The sequence below is a fragment of the Cuculus canorus genome, chromosome 17 (genome assembly GCF_017976375.1).
Source record: "Cuculus canorus isolate bCucCan1 chromosome 17, bCucCan1.pri, whole genome shotgun sequence".
In the NCBI taxonomy this organism is placed as follows: domain Eukaryota; kingdom Metazoa; phylum Chordata; class Aves; order Cuculiformes; family Cuculidae; genus Cuculus; species Cuculus canorus.
This window is the reverse complement of record NC_071417.1, coordinates 11254945-11262335: the sequence shown is the minus strand read 5'-3', so window position 1 is coordinate 11262335 and position 7391 is coordinate 11254945. Positions and strand designations below refer to the sequence as shown.

Sequence of the window (7391 nt, the reverse complement as noted above, 5' to 3'; positions counted from 1 at the left end):
GGACCCTGTTAATGAACAGGCATGAACTGCAGCTCCTAGGGATCGAGCGTGCCTTTTTTCCTTAGCCCTCCTGGAGCTCAGACCAGAGCTAAGCTGCTTCAGGAAGGACATGGAGTTAGATTTGATGTGCAGAAGCCTCTGGGGAACTCAGCACCCTCTTGTTGGATCACCCACTCCTTGTGCCATCCTTGGGGGAGCACCAAGGAGAGACACAAAGAGCATGTAGGTGCCTATGTTTCACTGAGTGCACAGAACAAGCACCCAAATACACATCCAGGGCACAGAAATCCAACCAACAAACAGAGAAAATAATAATAGTGATAAATAATGCCTACGGGAAAGCTGCGGAGGGGCTCTGGATCAGGGAGTGCAGGGATAGGAGGAGGGGGGATGTTTTTCAGCTGCAAGAGGGGAGATTGAGATGAGATTTTAGGAAGAAATGTTTTGCTGTGAGGGTGGGGAGGCCCTGGCCCAGGTTGCCCAGAGCAGTGGTGGCTGCCCCATCCCTGGAGGGGCTCAAGGCCAGGTTGGATGGGGCTTGGAGCCCCTGATCCAGTGGGAGATGTCCCTGCCCACTCAGGGTGGTTGGAACTGGATGAGCTTTGAGGACCCTTCCAACCCAAACTATTCCATGATTCTGTGATTCTCTGATTCTGTGAACATGTTGCCGCGGCAGCGGGGGACATGGTTTAGCAGGCACAGTGGGATTGGGCTGATGGTTGGACTGGATGAGCTTAGAGAGCTTTTCCAACCTTAATGATTCTATGATTCTGTGATTCTATGTCTGCGCTGCTGGAGTTGTTTGCATCCACGTGCTCGCCGGTGCGGGACCATGCCAAGTTTATCCTCTCCGTGCCGGTTGCTGACAACCCCACAATGAAGTGGGCAGGATACTCAACTAAAGTTTTACAAATATTTCTACTGAGAAAGCAGTCCACATAAAAATACATCAAACTATTGAGAGCTCTTCCAGAAGAAAAAAACCGAGCTGCTCTCGGAAATGTGAGCAATGCAATTTCTGATACCCAAGCAAATGAAAGCAGAGAATGAAACTTTGCATAAATATATATAAAGCCTGTATTCATTGACATGATTGATGTGAAACAATAGCGATGTATTTGACAGAAGGATGCCGTGATAAAATACCACCGATGTGACAGCTCTGGGCGGGATTTCATATTGCAGTTTAATTTTAAACCCTTATCTGTCTGTGCAGATAAGGCTTCTCACACTTCCTCGGGGTTACTGAAGGTTGGCAGAAAACGCTCTTGTCTTGGGATCGGTTTTGTGAGCTCTGCCACTCAACAGAGGCACAAGAAACATCAGTCTGTGTGTCCAAAAAGAGTGTGATGGTGCCTGGGATACACCACCATGGGATCTAAGCTTCCCTGCTATATCACCCTGCCCAGCACAGCGCTTCAGCCTTTGCTTAACCCTGGAGATGTGCTCAGGTCAAGCGATGTCCTCAGGGCTCAGAGTTGGGGTCAGTTCTGTTTAACATCTTTCTCCATGATCTGGATAAGGAGATCGAGTGCTCTCTCAGTGAGTTTGCTGACAACACAAAACTAGGTGGGAGTGTCGATGTGCTGGAGGGAAGGGAGGCTCTGCAGAAGGATCTGGACGGGTTGGACGGATGGCTGAGGTCAATGGGATGGGGTTCAACAAGGCCAAGTGCTGGGTCCTGCGCTCAGGTCACAACAATGCCCCAGGATGGACACCAGGGCTGGCAGTGAGCTCTGGGGGTGGTCTGTTACCTTGGGATTGACGTGGAAAGGCTGACCTGCTGTTGTGGCTGCTCAGGATTGCTGCTGCTCCTCTGGTTTCTTTTTTTTTTGCACAACCACAATAAAAGCAGCTTTCTTTTTCTAATTCAATCCTCACCTCACAGCTCATCACTCAATGCCAGCTGCCATCTTAATGTACCCTGTTTTCCACACGCAAACAGCAGCTCAGTGCTGGAGGTGCTAATTCTACAGGTGAGTTTGCCCACATGTTGTGAAATTGCAGTGAAATAAATGATCCTGGGAAATGAATGACAAACAGCAAAGCCTGTGGGTGTAAAGTCCAACTCCACCGGGCAGTGGACCAGACTGCAGATTCCAGGTATTCAGATGTGTCCTGGAGCCCAGTCTGCATCAAGTTCTTCTAAAACCTTTTTCTCATCTGCGAGGAGCTGGGTAGGGGATGCTCTCTGATGGCTTTTCCAGCCTCTTCGTTCTCTATGTGCTGGCGCTTGTGGTGGGGAATGGAGGGCACCAGGCTGTGGATGAGGTGAAGAAGAGCCTGGTAACATGGATTTTTTGAGTCTACTCTAGCTTGACAGCACAGTCCCTGCTTGCAGCACATCTGTGTGCCTTCTGTCCCACTCTGGGACCTGCTACCAGACTGGTCAGAGGCAGGACATGAGCTGCAGGGGTAGGACAAGGGGGGTGGTGTGAAGCTGGCGAGGACTGAGATGAGATTTTAGGAAGAAACGTTTTCCTCTGAGGGTAGGGTTCCTCTGGGCCCAGGTTGCCCAGAAAAGTGGTGGCTGCCCCATCCCTGGAGGTGTTGGAGGTCAGGTTGGATGGGGCTTGGAGCCTCTGATCCAGTGGGAGGCTGATGACAACAGGGGTTGGAACTGGATGGGCTTTTAGGTCTCTTCCAAACCAAATCTTTCTGTGAGTCTATGCTTCTAGAGAGATAGAAAGAGTGAGGTGACCACGAAAGAACTCCTGCAGAATCACTTATGGAGTCATGTCCATCCCTCCATAATTACTGTTGGTCTTGGCTGAGTGGTCAGCACATAGCAGCAGGAGCACAGCGCCACCGAGAAGCACCGCAGTAATGGGGAGGAGGAATCATGTTCCTCTGAGCTCCCGAAAGTCCCAGTGACCTTCTCCCCTCTGCCTGACTGGAAGGTGTTTGAACACCATTAATTCCAGTTCACCCCTGTCGCTGATAAGCTGCGAGGAGAACGGTTCCCTGCCAGCTGCTGCCCTATTAGCATTCTGCTAAACGCCTCCAGGACAATTTAATTTACATGCCTATTATTTTTTATGATCTAGAAGATTCACGGGGAAGTGTTTAAGTTTCCGATGTGTCTGGGTAGGGATGGGAGCTCTGGGATCCAAACCCTGACTTCTCTGAAGACCTCTTAAAAACTGTAGGCATGGAAAATAGTGAGTTGGGGGGGGGGGGGAATGGGCAGAACTGGCTCATCCAGTGCAGCTTTCTCAGCTGGTTATGGAATCATAGAATGGGTTGGGTTGGAAGGGATCTTTACAGGTCATCCAGTCCTGCAGAAACAGGGACACTTTCCAAAGAACCAGGTTGCTCAGACCTGACCTTGAACGTTTCCAGGGATGGGGCCTCCGTGGGAAACCTGGGCCACTGCCTCACCACCATAGCAAACAATTTCTTCTTTATTTCCAGTATAAATCTGCCCTCCCTTACTTTAAAGCCATTACTCCTTGTCCCGTCACAACAGGCCTTGCTATAAAGTCTGTCTTCAGCTTTCCTGAAGCCCCTTTCAGTACTGGAAGTTCCTCTAAGGTCTCCCCACAGCCTTCTCTTCTCCAGGCTCAACAACCCCAACTCTCTCAGCCTCTTCTCATACAGGAGGTCCTCCAGCCCTCACAGCATCTCCGTGGCCTCGTCTGCAGTCTCCCCAACACCTCCATGTCCTTTCTGTGCTGCAGACTCCAGAACTGGTTGCAGGGCTCCAGGTAAGGTCTCACCAGAGTAGAGTAGAGGGCAACCATGTCCTGGGGTGCATCCAGCACAGCATCTCCAGCCGGGTGAGGGAGGGGATTGTCCCGCTCTGCTCCACACTGGAGTGGCCCCACATTGAGCACTGGGGGCAGTTCTGGGGCCACAGGATAAAAAGGATCTAAAGGTGCTGCAGAGAGTCCAAAGGAGAGCACGGAGTTGGGGAAGGGTTTAGAGGGGAAGAGCGTGAGGAGCAGCTGAAGTCACTGGGTCTGTTCAGCCTGGAGAAGAGCTCATCTTTTATCTGCAGTCCCTTTGTGCTAATTTCACCCAGGCTGAGCAGAGCCCCCCAGATACATCTGGTGAAAGTAGTGGCTCACCAGGGTGTGCTAAAGAAAACACATTTTGCACTGGAGAGAGAGCCCACGAGGAGCCTGTGGCAGAAGAGCTCAGGGAAGAGTTAAAGCACAGCACCATGCTTCAGCAGAAAGAAAAAGCTGCTCCACTTCCTTGCCTTTATTTTTTTTTTCCCCTCTCACTCTTGAAAAAAAATCACTTCATTTTCACTTCAGCGAAACTGGAGAGGCAGGAAATAACACAAAGGCTCTTTACAAAGCGAGCTTCTTTCTTCTGTGGCATCTGTGTTGAATTGTCTGTGATGGCAACAGCCTCTGCTCTCTCTTCACAGGACTCCACTTCATCAAATATTCCCTCTCCTGAGGCAGTGCCATGTGATGGTGGGATTCCCTCTCCCAGATCCATTGCATTTCCAGTCACACTTCGAGCTGCTTACAGAGCTCGGACAGAGAAAAAGAAAAGCGATTCTGCTTTGCTCTGGCCAGTGAGGGAAGGAGGGAGCTGTGGTGATGGGTTTGCTCCATCCTCTGCCTCCCTGTCCCCCAGAGGCTACACTTGAGCAGACCATGGCCATGGGTCACCCCGACCAGTGACAGCGCTGCCTCTCCCAGCTACACTGGTCAAGTCACCATTTTCCAGGCATACTTTAAACCCCTTTGGACTGTTCTAATCTAAATAATTAATCAGTGCAAGTGTCCTTCTCTCTTAATTTGCTAGGAGGATTGGCACATATGGTGGAAGCTGGATTTGCTCCCTGTGCTGCACCTCGCTGCTGCTGCCAGTACCTGTAATCCTGCTCTATCTGCTGCAGGCAGAGCATCCTCTGGTACCTGCAGACCTGCACAGGCAGAGCATCCCCTGGTACCCACAGCCCTGCACAGGCAGAGCATCCCCTGGTACCCACAGCCCTGCACAGGCAGAGCATCCCCTGGTACCCACAGTCCTGCACAGGCAGAGCATCCTCTGGTACCCGCAGCCCTGCCAGCTCTATACAGGCAGAGCATCCCCTGGTACCCACAGCTCTGTCAGCCCTATACAGGCAGAGCATCCCCTGGTACCCACAGCCTTGCCAACCCTGTACAGGCAGAGCATGCCCCGGTACCCACAGCTCTGTCAGCCCTATACAGGCAGAGCATCCCCTGGTACCCACAGCTCTGCCAACCCTGTACAGACAGAGCATCCCCTGGTACCCACAGCCCTCTACAGGTACATCATCTCCTGGTACCCACAGCTCTGCCAGCCCTGTACAGACAGAGCATCCCCTGGTACCCACAGCTCTGTACAGGCAGAGCATCCCCTGGTATCTGCAGCCCTATACAGGCAGAGCATCCCCTGGCACATCCCCTGCTCCCTTCCTTCCCGGCAAGCTCAGCTCCCTGCTGGTCCCAGGGCACTGGCTGATGGACATGTCTTGCTTTGTGAGTTCATCCCAGGGAGTGTGGGCTGGCAGAGGGGAGGGATATTGCCCACATTCCCCCACCAGGAATTCTCTACTCTACACACAGTCAGCATCTCTGCTCCAACGCGCGCTGTGACATCCGCTTCTACAGCAACTGGTGATGATCTGCTGATTGCATCAGGCCAGTCAGCTTGGAGATGAACAATCCCTGTGTCTCCTCAGCCACCGTCTCTGCAGGCAGTTACAAATGCTGATGACATTGCAATTCCAAAGCACAATTAGAATCATAGAATCATAGGACAGTTAGGGTTGGAAGGGATCTTAGAGATCATCATCTTCCAATCCCCCTGCCATGGGCAGGGACATCCCACTGGCTCAGGCTGCCCAAGGCCCATCCAACCTGGCCTTGAACCCCTCCAGGGATGGGGCAGCCACAGCTTCCCTGGGCAACCTGGGGCAGGGTCTCACCTCTCTCATAGTGAAGAAATTCTTCTTAATGTCCGGTTTAAATCTGCCCCTCTCCAGTTTATACCCATTCCCCCTCGTCCTGTCCCCACAAGCCTTTGTGAACAGCCCCTCTCCAGCTTTCCTGTAGCCCCTTCAGGCACTGGAAGGTCACTATAAGGTCTCCTCTGAGCCTTCTCCTCTTCAGGCTGAACAACCCCAACTCTCTCAGCCTGTCCTCGTATGAGAGGTGCTCCAGCCCTCGTATCATCTTTGTAGCCCTCCTCTGGAAGGGTTCCAACAGCTCCATCTCCTTCTTATGTTGAGGATTCCAGAACTGGACACAGTATTCCAGATGAGGTCTCACAAGAGAGGGATAGAGGGGCAGAATCCCCTCCCTCACCCTGCTGGTTACGCTTCTTTTGATGCAGCCCAGGATACAGTTGGTCTTCTTGGCTGCGAGCGCACATTGTCGGCTCATGTCGAGCTTCTCATTGACCAGCACCCCCATGCACAATTCATGCCACTGTCCTTATTTCCACCCATAGTGAGAGCATGAGAAGAGCCTGACACGTTCACAGGGGCACAGAGCAGGTCCCATGATGGGCAGGGAGTTCTCAGTCCCATCCAGCAAGCCTTGGACAACTCACAGAATCATGGAAAGATTTAGGTAGGAAGGGAACTCAAAACCTATCCAGTTCCAACCCACCTGCCATAGTCAGGGACACCTCCTACTATATCAGGGTGATCAAAGAGGAGATGCAAGAACTAGCTGGCCACCACCACATTCCCAAAAGGAACAGAGTCTCGGGGTGCATCCACTCCTGGCTCATCTGGATCACAAGGCGCGTCCTCCCGCAATTACCCAGTGCAAACCCATTACCGGTTATTTACATATTTATGGAGTATTTACCCCAAACCTCATAATACCACAAAATAAAATGATCACACAGCTAGTAATTTAAATGAAAAATTGTTATTCATACATTTTCATTGTAATGTCACATGCCACAAAATATTACGGGTTCACGAGGCAGCCAGGGCTCTGCTAATAATTAGAATACATTACCACTCTGATGAGACATTTACACAAACTACAGAGCTTTCGCTGAACTGCCAGGATGCTCCCAGCACCCCAATTAGAAAATGTTAGAGGCTTTTATTTATGCTATAGAACGTGCAGGATAAATCGCACCTTTTGCCTAATGCCACATACTTCACACACCACAGAACATGTGCATCAGCCCCTCCTGGCCCCCCTCAAATATCTGGGGTGCAGGTGCCTTGAGCTCAGCCCAGACAGTGCCTTCCGAAGTGCACTTGGTTCACAACAACCCCAGGCAGTGCTCCAGGCTTGGGGAAGAGCAGCTGGAAAGCTGCCTGGCAGAGAAGGACCTAGAGGTGTTGGTCATCAGCAGTTGAACATGATCCAGGAGTGGTCCAGGTGGCCAAGAAGGCCAAGAGCATCCTGGCTTGGATCAGCCATAGGGTGGCCAGCAGG

The 7391-nt window shown here is 51.6% G+C and overlaps 1 long non-coding RNA gene across 1 annotated transcript; it reads left to right on the top strand.

The window, feature by feature from the left end:
* The first annotated feature begins 1339 nt into the window (after positions 1 to 1339).
* On the top strand, positions 1340 to 4693 carry LOC128853937 (uncharacterized). Its single transcript, XR_008452780.1, has 3 exons — positions 1340 to 1542; positions 1889 to 1976; positions 4379 to 4693. It is a non-coding gene; the product is annotated as an uncharacterized LOC128853937 (long non-coding RNA).
* The last annotated feature ends 2698 nt before the right edge of the window (positions 4694 to 7391 follow it).